The sequence below is a fragment of the Microcaecilia unicolor genome, chromosome 4, assembly GCF_901765095.1.
Source record: "Microcaecilia unicolor chromosome 4, aMicUni1.1, whole genome shotgun sequence".
Classification (NCBI taxonomy): domain Eukaryota; kingdom Metazoa; phylum Chordata; class Amphibia; order Gymnophiona; family Siphonopidae; genus Microcaecilia; species Microcaecilia unicolor.
Window position 1 is genome coordinate 35,124,793 of NC_044034.1, and position 16,353 is coordinate 35,141,145.

Consider the following 16,353-nt stretch of genomic DNA (forward strand, 5'->3'; position numbering starts at 1 on the left):
GTTTATAAGAGTTATGGATTGAAAAGAGTTTGGAATTTTTTAATTTTTTGAATATTGAAAATTTCCAATAAAATTGAAGTTAAAAGATTTATGAAAACAATCATGAAGAATTAAAATAAAATAAAGGGTATTTTAAAAAGACTTATGAGGAAGCTGCTCAGCCGCTAGTACAGCACGTTGATAAAGAAGGACAAATTACTGAGGGGCAATTTTCATTTTGCCGCACATCTATTTTTTTTTTAAAAAGGCCTTTTTTACAGGCGTGTTAAAAACTGGATCACTGCGCGCCCAAAACATGCACCTACACTACCCCAAGCCATTTTTCAGCGCGCCTTTGTAAAAGGACCTCTGAGCTTCTGAAGTCTTTTTTTCCTCCAGTTTGATATCTTTATGTATGGATAGACTTAATAGTGTTTAATATAACTTGCACAGGTTGGAGAGTGAGTCTATCCTGTGGTATAAATAAATCATATACCCTACTTTTGGTACTTTTTCATTAAGCAGGTCACATATGCTTTTTGCTTTTGCAGTCAGTATGCAGGGACTGTAATACACCACAAGATGTCACACTAACCCTCAATCTGGGACACTGCCATCAGGACCTGCTGATGAGAAAATGTATTTCACAACATGAGACCTTTCCAAACCTGACCTCACTTCCATTCTGACTGCAGTTAGCAAGTTACTGTCAAGCCAATGCACAGTACATAGTCTTGAAAACAACTCAAATCGTGCACTCTTTCTACAGTCACTGAAAAGGATCAGCTGCTCTAGTTCTTTATAAATATGAATGGATGTGGATGCGACTATCTCCTGCAGCAAAGCATCCTCAAGGAAGCTATCTGTCTACTTAAAACATTAGGCATGCAAATATATTGCATGAAGCTTAAGCCATAGCTCATTGTCTAATTATTCAGTCTTGCACATTTCAAGGTTGCATATCAAAATTAAAGTACTGTATTTTAAAGTAACACTATTGTTTTAAATTCTAAAGCAGTGTTACATAAGTACATAAGTATTGCCACACTGGGACAGACCAAAGGTCCATCAAGCCCAGCATCCTGTTTCCAACAGTGGCCAATCCAGGTCACAAATACCTGGCAAGATCCCGAAAAAGTTCAATACATTGTATGCTGCTTATCCCAGAAATAAGCAGTGGATTTTCCCCACGTCATTTTAATAATGGTCTATGGACTTTACCTTTAGGAAGCCGTCCAAACCTTTTTTTAAACCCCACTAAGTTAACTGCCTTTACCACATTCTCTGGCAACGGATTTCAGAATTTCCCATGTTGCTCCTGGAGTACCCCCTTGCCAGTCAGGTTCCAGGATATCCACAATGAATATGCAAGAGAGGGATTTGCATATACTGCCTCCATTGTATGCAAATCTCTTTCATGCACATTCATTGTGGATACCCTGAAAACCCGACTAGCAAGGGGGTACTCCAGGACTGACTTGGGAAACACTGCTGTAAAGTCTATGAAAAAACAGTGAAAACCTGAAATCCTGACTATATGAAAAAAAACCCCATATATTGGGATATCCGACGTTATGGGGCTCTTTCACTAAGCCACATAAGCGTCTACGCCTGTCCAATGCGTGCCAAAATGGAGTTACCGCCCAGCTACCACGTGGCTCTAGTGGTAATTTCATTTTTGGCGCATATTCGGACGTGCGTCAATTGGCATTTGATGTGTGCATGTCATTACCACCCGGTTACCACATGAGACTTTACCACTAGGTCAATGGCTGGCAGTAAGGTCTCAGACCCAAAATGGACGCACGGCAATTCTCATTTTGCCGTACGTCCATTTTTGGCAAAAAAATTTAAACAGGCATTTTTTGCAGGTGTGCTGAAAAATGATTCTGCGCACGCCCAAAACATGCATCTACACTACCGCAGGCCATTTTTCAGCGTGATCTTTGTAAAAGGGCCACCATAGTGGTTATTTTAGAAGTTCTATTCATATTTTGGATAAAGCCAGGATATGCACTTCTAAAACGACAGTATGTCCATATGGCAAGAGATGTGGTCTGAGTGTGTTTAAGGCAGAGAAAACTGAATTGAAACCATTCAGATCGCTAATATTATCTTCACACAGATCAAACAGTGAGTTTTCTCTAAAGCAGACATATGAAATGCCGAAATGCCAAGAAGGTTTGTTTGCCTCAATGTTTGATGGTGGGCGTCAAGAGTGGATCCACATAACAGCGGTCGCCATTTATTAAAGATAAGTGCTCTCTTTGATCGCTAATTTGTTATCTATTTGTTTGATTTTTTTTGCATATAAGATATTTTGGGGTCCTTTTACTAAGATATGCTGAAAAATGGCCTGTGCTGGAGTAGGTGCATGTTTTGGACGCATGCAGATCCATTGTTCAGCACACCTATCAAAAAATCCCATTATTACATTTTGTCCGAAGATGGACGTGCAGCAAAATGAAAATTGGTGCGTGTCCATTTTGGGTCTGAGACCTTACCACCACCCTAAGGTCTCGCATGTTAACCAGGTGGTAATGGTCTATGCATGAAGAATGCCTTTTACTGCCCGGTTAGTGCTGATTGCCGGAAAATAAAAATTATTTTCCGGCGCATATAGTGGACGCACATGAAAAAAATGAAATTACCACCTGGGCCATGCAGTAGCCAGGTGGTAATTCCAAATTGATGCATGTTGGGGGCGCGTAGGCGCCTACGTGGCTTAGTAAAAGGGTCCCTTTGAGATTTAGTTCTTCTAAAAAATTATTAATAAATTTGGCATTTTCAAAATTAGAGTGTAGTTAGAGGTGATTTGGAGTAAATGATTGAGGACCTTGAGACCTGAGGCTGGAGGGCTTGGAATGGGATGTCCCACAAGAGGCCCCCATAACCTATTTTAGGTCTGCGTGAGATGAATGTACATTTTTTCGTTACCCATACTGATAGTTGCTCATTTTGGGTCCAGGTGGTTACCCTTTTACTTTTTGATTTGCACAGCAAACTTCTTAGTGAGGCAGGTAGATATGATCACGTTACACCCGACCAAAAAGTGGGCAGGTCAAAGGTGGCACTGGGGAGGAGCCCATTGTTATGCAGATGCCGGCACTATTCAGTGCCAACACCAGCATAGCTAAGTGGCCTCATTTAGGACAGCTTTTGAGCTGGCGTGTCCCTTTGGACATGTCCCTGTGGCCGCATGATGAAGGCCCAATGTCTTTTTTGTAGGTCTTCCGGCAGCAGCGTTCTACATGATTTTAGATGCCGCTGCCCAACGTCGTCACAAGCAGTCTCAAGAGCTTTTTTTGGATTGCTCTGGCAGGTAGTTCTCCTCTCTATGCTTCATAGGAGTGGCCTAGTGGTTAGGGTGGTGGACTTTGGTCCTGGGGAACTGAGGAACTGAGTTTGATTCCCGGCACAGGCAGCTCCTTGTGACTCTGGGCAAGTCACTTAACCCTCCGTTGCCCCATGTAAGCCGCATTGAGCCTGCCATGAGTGGGAAAGCGCGGGGTACAAATGTAACAAAAATAAAATAGATACTATTGGAGATTCTACATGGAATGTTGCTACTATTGGAGATTCTACATGGAATGTTGCTATTCCACTAGCAACATTCCATGTAGAAGGCTGCGCAGGCTTCTGTTTCTGTGAGTCTTGTAAGCTCTTTGAGCAGGGACTGTCTTTCTTCTATGTTTGTGCAGCGCTGCGTATGCCTTGTAGCGCTATAGAAATGCTAAATAGTAGTAGTCTGACGTCCTGCACATACGTGCAGGACGTCAGACTCACAGAAGCAGAAGCCTGCGCGGCCACATTGGTGTGACTCTGGGCAAGTCACTTAACCCTCCATTGCCCCATGTAAGCCGCATTGAGCCTGCCATGAGTGGGAAAACGCGGGGTACAAATGTAACAAAACAAACACAATGCAAGGCAAGTTTTTTGTTGTTGTTGTAGGTCTTCTGACGGCGGCACTTCAAATTTACTGCTGAACTCTTCACGCAATTCAATACAAAGGTCTTTTTTAAGACCATTTATACACTATTCGCCAGTATTTCTTATTCTGGATCATCATTAGCTGTCTACCTTAGTATTTAGACTCCCGATGCAGGCCCTTTGGCCGAAACACAACGGTTGTGTCGAGTCAAATATACGAGTCAAATATACTAATTAATAAAATTTGGTTTTAGCTTTACTGTGATCCAGTCTCTGGGACTCCTGGTTTTGTGCCCACTTTTTTGTTTGTTTGGCGGCACTTTAAATGACATCAGATGTCACCGTCCAATGCCCAGGTTGCAAACAGCTTCAGCAGCTCTTTCCGGATGGCTCTGGCAGGTTGTTCTCCTCTCTGTACTTCAACACAATGCATGCCCGGTGTCTTTTTGTAGGTCTTCCAGTAGCAGCGCTCTAGAAGATGTCAGACAACGTCACCCAGCACCCAGGTTGCAAGTAACCTCAAGAGTTCTTTCTGGATGGCTCCGGAAGGTAGCTCTCGTCTCTGTGCCTCCTGGTTATTTATTTCTGCTTGTAACTGAGGGTAAAGATTATATGGCAACATTTTTGATAATTCCTATTAGGTTAAATATTTACGTTTAGCGAGGATCTGTTTTATGTGTATAATACTGTAAACCACTTTGTAGCCTCTTGTGAGGTAAGATGATAACATAAATTTGAGAAATAAATAAGCTCTGATGGTCACAGGAAAAGGACAAAAAAAAAAAAACAAGTGCTCCAATTTTAGCTACTGTCACACATACACCGGGATAGATGATGTACTCTATTTTTAGGAAAGAAAGGAATAGCTTTGGTGGCAGCTCAGTGGAAAAGATGCAAAGCCTGCTTTCTTCTCCCCAGATACTAATTACCAGAACTTTCTAGATTCAGGAGCTCTGTGCTTATTTCCATTTATTAGATCTTTTGGGAATCTCTGGAATATTTTACTGTCTCTGCTTTTAAAAATGATGACAACAATCTTTACCCTTTTTCATCATACCTTGGCACCACTGCTACAATCCGGTCGGTTCAAAACTCTGCTGCCCGTCTCGTCTTCCGCCAGGGTCGCTTTACTCATACTACCCCTCTCCTCAAGACCCTTCACTGGCTCCCTATCCGTTTTCGCATCCTGTTCAAACTTCTTCTACTAACCTATAAATGTACTCACTCTGCTGCTCCCCAGTGTCTCTCTACACTCGTCCTTCCCTACACCCCTTCCCGTGCACTCTGCTCCATGGATAAATCCTTCTTATCTGTTCCCTTCTCCACTACTGCCAATTCCAGACTTCGCGCCTTCTGTCTCGCTGCACCCTACGCCTGGAATAAACTTCCTGAGCCCCTACGTCTTGCCCCATCCTTGGCCACCTTTAAATCTAGACTGAAAGCCCACCTCTTTAACATTGCTTTTGACTCGTAACCACTTGTAACCACTCGCCTCCACCTACCCTCCTCTCTTCCTTCCCGTTCACATTAATTGATTTGATTTGCTTACTTTATTTCTTGTCTATTAGATTGTAAGCTCTTTGAGCAGGGACTGTCTTTCTTCTATGTTTGTGCAGCGCTGCGTATGCCTTTTAGAGCTATAGAAATGCTAAATAGTAGTAGTAGTAGTAATCTATGTCGTAATGCTTTTCATTGAGGATCAATGGATATTTTTTTTAATGAGTAGATGATAAATCAACCATGCACTGTACTTGTAGATTAAAACTAAATTACCTACTGTAAAGAGATGTCATGATGTGTAATCTATATAAATAATTCTCACCTGCAACATTCTGAAGCTCACTCTGTGGGAGGGAAAACACTGAAGCCCTGCCCTGTTGGTAGGCTAGGCTGTCAGCAACACTCACTCTCACTCATGCACCACTCACTGTCACTCATAGACCCGCCCTCAGCCACGCCCCATCTGCACATAATTCACAACCCCAACGTTCTAAATGAAGCCTCAACCGGAAGTGTGAGGTGTCGAGATATCCTTTTAGCCCTTGACTGTGGGCCCCGCCCTCGCGTCACAACGTGATGACAACGAGGGCGGAGCACTGACACTCCATGAAACACGATCTCCCCCTGCCCCTCGGTGGCCATTTTTCATATAGAACTCGCATCACGGAGCGGACAGGTGCCTAGAGGGGGGTTGGGGGACAGCTGGGTTGCTGACTATGGGTGGCTGCAGGGGGGCCCGGGGGACAGGAGGCTCACTGGACACCAAAACCTTGCTGGGGGGACAGCTGGGTCGCTGACGATGGGTGGCTGCAGGGGAGCCCGGGGGACAGGAGGCTCGCTGGACACCAAAACCTTGCTGGGGGGACAACTGGGTCGCTGACGATGGGTGGCTGCAGGGGGGCCCGGGGGACAGGAGGCTCGCTGGACACCAAAACCTTGCTGGGGGGACAGCTGGGTCGCTGACGATGGGTGGCTGCAGGGGGGCCTGGGGGACAGGAGGCTCGCTGGACACCAAAACCTTGCTGGAGGGACAGCTGGGTCGCTGATGATGGGTGGCTGCAGGGGGGCCCGGGGGACAGGAGGCTCGCTGGACACCAAAACCTTGCTGGGGGGACAACTGGGTCACTGACGATGGGTGGCTGCAGGAGGGCCCGGGGGACAGGAGGCTCGCTGGACACCAAAACCTTGCTGGGGGGACAACTGGGTCGCTGACGATGGGTGGCTGCAGGGGGGCCCGGGGGACAAGAGGCTCGCTGGACACCAAAACCTTGCTGGGGGGACAGCTGGGTCGCTGACGATGGGTGGCTGCAGGGGGGCCCGGGGGACAGGAGGCTCGCTGGACACCAAAACCTTGCTGGGGGGACAGCTGGGTCGCTGACGATGGGTGGCTGCAGGGGGGCCCGGGGGACAGGAGGCTCGCTGGACACCAAAACCTTGCTGGGGGGACAACTGGGTCGCTGACGATGGGTGGCTGCAGGGGGGCCCGGGGGACAGGAGGCTCGCTGGACACCAAAACCTTGCTGGGGGGACAACTGGGTCGCTGACGATGGGTGGCTGCAGGGGGGCCTGGGGGACAGGAGGCTCGCTGGACACCAAAACCTTGCTGGGGGGACAACTGGGTCGCTGACGATGGGTGGCTGCAGGGGGGCCCGGGGGACAGGAGGCTCGCTGGACACCAAAACCTTGCTAGCGCCCGTTTCATCTCTCACAGAAACGGGCCTTTTTTACTAGTGTTACAAGAGAATATGTAATGAATCAATATTCTTATAATTATGCAGTATTAAGAAAATGCATTTGGTTGATATGTATCATTGGAAGACAACATCACCTCTTATTTCCTTACCCTTTTTTTGGTGCTCAAATGGAAGTTAACTGCAATTAATTAGCAGGGCCGTCAAGAGACAGAGCCAGGCCCAGGGCAAGGCCACTATCCCCTCCAGGATCATCGCTGCTGCTGCCCCTACACCCCCCCCCCCCAGCTGCAACTACAAATACCTTGGCAGGCGAGGATCCCGAGGCCCCACCAGCAGGAGAAGTCTTCCTCCAGCCTGCTCTTCACTCCGCGCAATTGCCTGCCCTGCACCTGCATTTTCTCTCACGTCACGCATCCTCAGTTTCAAAACTAAACATGCGCGGCCTGAGGGGAAAAGCAGCCGCTTGGCAGGCAATGCGACAGAGTGAACAGCAGCGCTGGAGGAAGACTTCTGCTGGCAGGGCCTGGAGGGGACCCCCCCCCCCCCCCACCCTGACAAACCAGAGGCCCTGGCCCGAAGCCCTGCTGTGTCCGCTCCTCTCCAGCCTCCAAGGGGGGCCCGGCTCTGGAGTTTTCTTCAGGAGCAGGAGAGACAGAGAGAGAGACCCCAGCTTGGAGGCCAGACCCGGGGAATTTTGCCCCTCCTGCCCCCCTCTTGGTGGCGCTGTTAATTAGGCGGAATTCTATAACTTGGTGCTTAAGGGGTCCTTTTACCAAGCTGCGGTAAAAGGGGGCCTATGCTGACATCAGAGCGTGTTGTTGATGCTTGCGGAGGCCTCCTTTTACCGCAGAAGGTAAAAGCCTGTCTTGTTTTTTTAAAAAGAAATGGCCGTGCGGCAAGTGAACCACTTGCTGTGCGGCCATTTCAGTGGGGACCACTTACCACCACTCACTGAGGTAGCGGTAAGGGCTCCCTAGCTAATCCAGCGGTAACCAAGCAGCACGCGGCAATGCCCGATTACTGCCAGGTAAACACCGGTGCTACAACAATAAAAACATTTATTGCAGTGCCGGAAGTGGGAACTACTGCCGGGCTGCTGTGCTACCCCGGGGGTAATTCCAGATTAGCGAGCAGTAAGTCCACGCTGGGCTTACCGTTGCTTCATAAAAGACCCCCTAAGAGTTCTAGAGGCAGTAAGCCCAACGCGGGCTTACTGCAGGCTAATCTGGGGCTACCACTGGCCCAGCACAGGCGATGGTAGTAGTTCCAGCGCCATTTTGCGCATTAGGGAAAATCAGCCCCGTATTTTTTAGTGTGGCACTATCCCGGTTGAAATAGAGACCCCTCCTCTATCCAAGAAAGCCAGACTCTAACCACCAGGTTAGCGTGGGAGCCCTTACCGCAACCTCAGTGGGTGACAGTGAGTGCTCCCCCCCCCCCAATGGCCATACAGTAAGAGCACTCTTTCCGCATGGCCATTGCTATTTTCAGCCTTTTTTACCCGCTGTGGTAAAAACAGACCCCGCCGCTAGTGCAGGGCCTTCTTTACCACAGCTTAGTAAAAAGGACCCCCTAAGTGCACAAATCTGCTGTTACAATACTAGCCGAGTGCCTAGATTTTGGATGCCTAACTTTCAGCGCCCTTTATAAAATTGCCCCCGGGAGTTCTTTATTCAGCTTCCCCGTAAATCCTTTGACAGCAACCCTGTTAACCAGGCGAGAACTACATTATAGGGTTCAATTTGGGACACAGATGATAATACACACTGCACAAGCAATTCAGATCCCAGTCTACATGAGATGAATCATTATAAACTATTCAATTGATCTTGGGAACTGCACTTCCTGTTACTCTCAAGCTAGTCTGAAATCTGCCTGATTCAATTTCAGTGTCACATTGTTTGAGCATCTCTATGTAACATTTTACCTGAATGCTTGAAATATCTATGCCAGTGGTTCCCAAACCTGTCCTTGAGGTTCCCCAGCCAGTCAGGTTTTTTTAGGATATCCACCATGAATATTCATGAGAGATTTGCATGCACTGCCTCCACTTTTTGCAAATCTCTCAAGAATATCCTTTCTGATATTGGATATCCTGAAAACATGACTGGCTGGGGAGCCCCCCAGGACAGGTTTGGGAACCTGTGATCTATGCTAAAGTAATCCAGCAGAAACAGTTAAAGATTCCTTCCTGAGGGGCCCTTTTACTAAGGCGTGTAAGGGCCTACGCACGTCCAGCATGTGCCAAATCGGCAATACTACTACTACTACTTAACATATCTAGAGCGCTACTAGGGTTACGCAGCGCTGTACAATTTAACAAAGAGAGACAGTCCCTGCTCAAAGAGCTTACAATCTAATAGACAAGTGAACGGTCGGTCCGATAGGGGCAGTCAAATTGGGGCAGTCTGGATTCACTGGTACCGCCCGGTTACCATGTGCCCCAAAAACACGTGGCACTTACCTGGCGGTAAATGGCAGTAGATGCGTGCTGCATGCCTACTGCGCGGGTAGCACGTGAGACCTTACCGCTAAGTCAGTGGGTGGCAGTAAGGTCTCAAGCGAAAAATGGATGCAGGCTGGTTTTTAGTTGCCACACATCCATTTTCTGGCCCCTTAAAAAAAGGCCCTTTTTCCAGGGTGTGTTAAAAGCTGGCCCAGCACGTGCCCGTACTGCCGTAGGCCACTTTTTGCCATGGCTTGGTATACAGAGGGTATTATACAGTTAGTACACAGAGGGTATTAGGTTTTCTAAATATACAGTATATCCACTATTTCAGCACTCGATACAACCACTCATGTCCTCTGTGGCCTAAATTACATGAAGGTTTTCGAGTAGAAAGGTGTGGTAGCTGTGTTAGTCCACTTTTAAAGGTAATCAATAGAAATAAAACAAAATAAAACATGGAAAAGAAAATAAGATGATACCTTTTTTATTGGACATAACTTAATATATTTCTTGATTAGCTTTCGAAGGTTGCCCTTCTTCGTCAGATCGGAAATAAGCAAATGTTGGTAGATGACAGTATATAGAAGTGAAACATCAAAGCATTTCAGTGACAGTCTAACAGGATGGGGGTGGATAGGTGAAAGACAGGAAGAGTCAGGTGGATGAGAGACAGGGAGATATGCATGGAGACAGGAGGGTGACAAATGTTTTCAAAAGTAAAAGGCTGCTGCAGTCCATCCCTCTCCTATTGCACTGCGAGCCCTGAAAAATGTAGGTGGTAATTTTGCGAGCGATTTGAGCGGTAGAACAATACCTTACACATTCAAGTAAGTGCTTATAAAATCGACCTAACAAACAGGCCTAGATTAAGTCATAGGCAGACTAGGCTATCTCATGTTGTGGATAGCCATGTTGAATGAACTGAAAATTGGTTGGCTTCATATAAGTACATAAGTACATAAGTAGTGCCATACTGGGAAAGACCAAAGGTCCATCTAGCCCAGCATCCTGTCACCGACAGTGGCCAATCCAGGTCAAGGGCACCTGGCACGCTCCCCAAACGTAAAAACATTCCAGACAAGTTATACCTAAAAATGCGGAATTTTTCCAAGTCCATTTAATAGCGGTCTATGGACTTGTCCTTTAGGAATCTATCTAACCCCTTTTTAAACTCCGTCAAGCTAACCGCCCGTACCACGTTCTCCGGCAACGAATTCCAGAGTCTAATTACACGTTGGGTGAAGAAAAATTTTCTCCGATTCGTTTTAAATTTACCACACTGTAGCTTCAACTCATGCCCTCTAGTCCTAGTATTTTTGGATAGCGTGAACAGTCGCTTCACATCCACCCGATCCATTCCACTCATTATTTTATACACTTCTATCATATCTCCCCTCAGCCGTCTCTTCTCCAAGCTGAAAAGCCCTAGCCTTCTCAGCCTCTCTTCATCTGTTCCGTTATCTAGATGTAGTGCATTGGACAGTGTGTCACTGGTTATAAATTAGTTTGGTCATGAAGGGTGCTCCACAGGATAAAGGAAAACACTGACAGAATGTAGAGCTCATGGGAATGCTGTTCTTATCTTCTTATAATAGTTTCCGGATCAGCCCTGGAACCCTTTTTAAGGATTGGCTTCTCATTGGCCACCCTCCAATCTTCAGGTACTATGGACAACTTTAATGACAGGTTACAGATTACTAACAAAAGATTAACAATTTCAGGTTTGAGTTCGTTCAGTACCTTTGAAAACCATTTCCGGTACAGGCAGATCTCTTCTATCTTCTTCCATAAAGACTGAAGCAAAGAATTCATTCAGTTTCTCTGCTACGGCCTTGTCCTCCCTGAGTTCCCCTTTTGCTCCTTCATGATCTAATGGATCCACGGATTCCCTCACAGGCTTTCTGTTTCTGATGTACCTGAAAAGTTATTACTATGGTTTCTCTTCATATTCTCTTTTAGCCTTCTTTATCAATGATTTGCATTTACCCTGACAGTGCTTATGTTGCTTCTCAATTTCTTCATTTTGGTCTTTTTTCCATTCTTGAAGGACATTCTTTTATCTCTAATAGCCTCTTTCATTTCACCTTTTAACCATGCTGAGCGTCATTTTCTCTTCTTTCGATCTTTGTAAATATGTAGAATGCATGTGGTCTGGTCTTCCAAGACGGTATTTTTAAACAACGTCCATGCCTCATTTATCCCCCCTCCCCCCCCCCACCAATTTTTACAAAGCTGCCGCACGGTAATGCTGACACAGCCCATTCACTTTGAATGAGCTGTGTCGGCATTACCACGAGAGCTGCTAGTGAGGCTTTGCAAAGGAGGGGGTGTGTTAATGTCCTAACATTTGCAGCTGATCCTTTTAGCTTCCTTTTAGCCATTTCCTCATAGTCACCTTTTGAAAATTAAATGCTGCTATAGTAGATTTCCTTTGTGGCTTCATTCCAGATAGTAGCTCAAATTTAATCATGGTAAGATCACTGTTTCCCAGAGGACCCAATATCATTACCTCTCGTACTATGCTCTGTACTCCACCAAGGACTAAGAAGCAATCATTTACTACATCTAGGAATTTTATCTCCCTGGCGCTCCCTGATGTAACATGTATCCAGTCAATATTGGGGTAACTGAAATCACAATATTCAAAAAAATTCTACAATCATGAACCACGAGAATTCCAAGGTGAATATGGACTTTATTGAAAGATGGTGGAGAAAAAAAGACCTCAGTGAAACCCAGTCCTACCTCCCTTCCAAGGACACGCCTTTTAAATAGAGAGGAGACCTCTTTAATCATCAGAGGACACGATGTAGGCGAGTTGAGCTCTTGGTGGTGTTTATTAAGAATATTTTCCCCTGATGCAGCTGTACTGTGGCGAAACAGGGCTTCCCTGTCGGGAGTGAAGGAGAATAGAAGGAAGGTGCGAAATGAGAACTAAGAAGTTGCACTGATTAGTGGAAGAAATCCACATCTGTCCACCATCCAAGATAAGTAGTGGATTTTTTTTGCTTGACTTGTCTGCCCCTATGAGTGTTTGGAAGGGTGTGTTGGCACATTTAAGATGAAAGCAAATGATGTGGAGTTTTTTTTGAAGACTGATGATTAAAGAGGTCTCCTCTCTATTTAAAAGGCATGTCCTTGGAAGGGAGGTAGGACTGGTTTTCACTGAGGTCTTTTTTCTCCACCATCTTTCAATAAAGTCCATATTCACCCTGGAATTCTCGTGGTTCATGATTGTAGAATTTTTTTGAATATTGTGGTTATTATATTCTACTTGTTCCAACGTTGTACAGTGGTAATTGAAATCACCCATTATTAAACTGTTGCCCGATTTGCCAGGTTTCCTAATTTCTGTAAACATTTCTTCATTTGTCTTTTCATTCTGTCCTGGTGGATGGTAGTACAGCCCTACAAGAATACTCCATCCTTCACACATGGAATTTCTATCCATAATGATTCTACACTGCTGTTTCATGTAGAATGTTTATTTTGTTTGACTCAATTCCCTCTTTAACATATAGCGCAATCCCCCCCCCCCCCCCAAATTTGATCCCCTCTTTCATTGTGATATAATTTGTACCCTGTTAACACAGAGTCCCATTGAGTGTCTTCCTTCCACCAAGTCTCTGAGATGCCTGTTATATCTACCTCTAACTCTCCCATCTTATTTTGTAGGCTTCTAGCATTTGCACATAGGCAGTTCAAATTGTGTTTTTTTTCCTTGCTTCTACAAGCTGCTTTGAAGTATATGGGAACATTTTGCATCCTTTACTCTGTTCTCCCTTTAGACACTCCTGGCTTTCTTTCACCAGTATTGAAACCTCTGTTTCAATAGTATCTTTCAAGGATACTCCGCACCAAACTATGTGCTCCTGGGAGACTCTCGGCTCCCCCCCCCCCCCCACCTCCATTTTAGTTTAAAAGCTGCTGTACCTCCTTTTTAAAAGTTAGTACCAGAAGCCTGGTTCCATCCCGGTTAAGGTGCAGTCCATCCTTCGGTACAGGCTCCCCCTTTCCCAGAATGATGCCCAGTTCCTAACTAATTTAAATCTCTCATCCCTGCACCTTTGTTTTTTTTTTTCTTACATTTGTACTCCGTGCTTTCCCACTCATAGCAGGTTCAATGCGGCTTACATATTATATACAGGTACTCATTTGTACCTGGGGCAATGGAGGGTTAAGCGATTTGCCCAGAGTCACAAGGAGCTGCCTGTGCCTGCAGCAGGAATCGAACCCAGTTCCCCAGGACCAAAGTCCACCACACTAACCACCAGGCCATTCCTCCACTAGCAACATTCCATGTAGAAGCCTGCCCTTGCAGCCGCGCAGGCTTCTGTTTCTGTGAGTCTGACGTCCTGCACGTACGTGCAGGACGTCAGACTCACAGAAACAGAAGCCTGCGCGGCTGCAAGGGCAGGCTTCTACACGGAATGTTGGTAATGGAATAGCAACATTAACATTCCATGTAGAATCTCAAATAGTAGCAACATTCCATGTAGAATCTGATATAGGGAAAGGGAACTGGGACTTGATATGCTGCCTTTCTGTGGGGTTTACATAGTATATACAGGTACTTCTTTGAACCTGGGGCAATGGAGGGTTAAGTGACTTGCCCAGAGTCACAAGGAGCTGCCTGCAGTGGGAATCGAACCCAGTTCCCCAGGACCAAAGTCCACCACACTAACCACTAAGCCACTCCTCCACAAGTTGAGATTTCAGAGCTCTGCCACCTCTTGGGTCTTGAAGGTGGGCAGATAACAATTTTGACTCTAAAAATGTAATGCCTTGGATATTAATATCAACCATTTTGAACCTAATTCTTTCCAGAGGGTGCAGATTGTTTATTTTCTTAGATGTGTCTTTTCTATCTCCCGCGATGTGCACTGGATTGTTTTCTTGAAGAGGACTTGGTTGTACTTCTTTTTTGAGAAATATTATAATAATAATTTAAAAGGAATGTCATGGGTGGTGCTTGAATCTGGAAGCAGAGGAGGTTGTTTTGGAAGGTTGTGAAGCATTTACATATAAACGGTGAGTATGGAAACCCGCTATTCAAATGATTGGATCTCCAGCATGCACACTTTTGAAGGAGGCATGCTGTGGGTGTGGATTGGGCAAGCCAGAAAGTTGGTGTATATTTTTGATTTTGTAATGGTGATCTACATATGCTTACAGTTAAACAAAAAAAACTCCAATCCCTGTTAGTACAGTTGCTTAACACCTTTTCAGCTTTGCTGAATTAATGACTCAAAAGCACACTCGTATGAGTGACAGTCATTTTCAGAAATTTACTTTTACGAAAAGCAAAGTGGATTGAATTGCAGAGCAATAAAGTGGTTTAATACGAATGTTAACAATATTTTGCATTCATTGTAGTTGCGGTACTTTTATTTTTTACAAAAAAAAATAGACATCCGTATTTATACTTGCTCTGAGTCAGGTGTGCCACCTGCTTCTTTGGACCTGGAATTCACACCAGTGACTGTGGAGGGAATTTTGCATACTACTGTGGTATTTAAAACCACCTCATACAGGTTAAATAAAAAAGTTTTTCTTCCACTCAACTCTATTGGCTCATCCTAGAAGTCCAATTTTGTAAAATCTAGAACTCATGGTTGTAAATCCTGAGACTTACATGTGTAGCTGCCAGCACTTGAACGATCAGAACTCCACATCATGCTAATCTTTATTATTATTATTTTAAATGTTTCTTTCTAAAATGGCTACTCTCATTTTATGCGCTCAGTCTATACATGTATTTCCTGGGTCCTTACCTGTATTTTAGAAAAGCCTCCATTTTCAGCGAGGTCTTTTTTTTTTTTAATACATGGGAAATTGTTCATGTCCCAATCCCTACCTAGATGCTCAATTTATTTATTTATTTGTTGCATTTGTATCCCACATTTTCCCACCTTTTTGCAGGCTCAATGTGGCTTACATACTGCCGTTATCGGCGTTAGCCGATTTCGGTCTGAATACAAAGTGAATTGTGGTAGAATGAGGTACATGTGAGGTATGTACAATTGGGGGAACCTATTATTATTATTTATTGTATTTGTATCCCACATTTTCCCACCTATTTGCAGGCTCAATGTGGCTTACAGAGTTCTGTTATGACATTGGTCCTGATTAAAATTATAGTCTTTGAAGGCTGTTTGAAAGACCACCATAATATAACAACTCACAGGTTTTGTCTTCCAATGGCTCTAAGAACTGCGTCTCTTGTACAAATTACAAAATTAAAATAAAATTGCAATTCAATGAGCTGTTTCACATCTGTAGTGCGTAACCCGATGGACTCTGCATTCGACAATATTCAGGGCTCAACAGTGGCCCAATCCAACTAAACTAAAACTGACATCTATAAGTTTTACAACAAAAAAAATACAAGATGGACATTTGGTGCTAATTTTATAACACGATACTTATGTGGAAAGTCCAAAAAGATGCCTATTTTTATCAAGACCACTTAGAGAGGGAGAGGGAAGGAAGAGTCAGGTAATGTCAGGTAATGGAAAACTGGGCTTGCAAAGGAATCAGTGAATGTAAATGTAGTAGTATGAGTATCAAATGCACACTGTTTAAGATAACTTGGGAAAAGCGATTGGGTTAAGAGCGTATCCCTTAATTTAATTATTATGTATAATTTGATTTCCTTTTTCTTGGATCTTTATTTCTAACTCCATATTAAGCTCGATAGAAGAATATTTATTTCAACTTATGGAAATAAGGATAAATTTGTTTCTTTACTAATGTTTATTGCACATTTCAATATTATCTCTTTTGAAGTGTATAATATAA

The 16,353-nt window shown here is 44.6% G+C and overlaps 1 long non-coding RNA gene across 1 annotated transcript; it reads right to left on the reverse strand.

Annotated features, from left to right (window-relative positions):
- Nucleotides 1-653: 653 nt before the first annotated feature.
- Nucleotides 654-15,805, reverse strand: LOC115468424. The gene is made up of 3 exons (XR_003941864.1): nucleotides 15,671-15,805; nucleotides 4,940-4,945; nucleotides 654-664 (listed from the first exon to the last, which is right to left on the reverse strand). It is a non-coding gene; the product is annotated as an uncharacterized LOC115468424 (long non-coding RNA).
- Nucleotides 15,806-16,353: the final 548 nt, after the last annotated feature.